Consider the following 879-nt stretch of genomic DNA (forward strand, 5'->3'; position numbering starts at 1 on the left):
CCCGTTCTGCTACCTTTACAGGATTTACGTGACTCATTAGTGTGAAACTTTAAAAAAGCACCTGTAAGAGAGGAGGCAGCTAATCTAACAGTAAACACCTTCATGTGCCTTGAAAAGGAGGCTTGGACCCTTCGAACAGGAAGTTACAGGTTGACACAAAAAAAAAAAACCTTTTATATTGAAATCAAATTATTTTACACAAGGTTTAGTGTTTTTTTTAAACTGCACCTCATCCACCCACTCTCATACCAGAGTTTCAAGCTTCTAATGTTTAGAGATGACATGTAGCTGTTTCAGATCATTCTCTCCGATAAACATCAAGTTTTAGATCAGTTTCTGTTTTTGATGTTTAATTAATAATTATTCTTTTAAAGTTTCCTTAAAATCCATTCAGCAGATGAAATATTATGCTAACAGTGTGCGATTAAGAAAACAAAGTAAGCTACCTCAACAAGTTTAAAGGTCAGAACTTAAACAGACTAAGTTTGTAGCCATTTTTGTGGTTTCTAAAGCCAGGCTGTGGCGGCCATCTTGAATCAGGCTAGCTCAGGAGTCTGCAACCTTTACGATCAAAAGAACCATTTCCTCCCCTTAGTTCACTAAAATGTGTCCAGAGCMAAATCTTGTCATCCTGTTTGTTTTAGAGGCGTTACAAATTATTCCTGGTTGAATTGAGAAGTAAAGATCATACGGGAAGGCTGGAAGTTGGGTTACTCAAAAGGTCGACAAASTACTAGCATGATTAATCAACGTGTTTCACTCTTCATATTTGTAGTTTTGAACATATACAGCGGGTAAAATAAGTATTGAACACGTCACCATTTTTCTCAGTAAATATATTACTAGAGGTGKTAATGACATGAAATTTTCACCAGATGT

Source organism: Austrofundulus limnaeus, unplaced genomic scaffold (genome assembly GCF_001266775.1).
Source record: "Austrofundulus limnaeus strain Quisiro unplaced genomic scaffold, Austrofundulus_limnaeus-1.0 Scaffold4, whole genome shotgun sequence".
NCBI classification, from domain to species: Eukaryota; Metazoa; Chordata; class Actinopteri; order Cyprinodontiformes; family Rivulidae; genus Austrofundulus; species Austrofundulus limnaeus.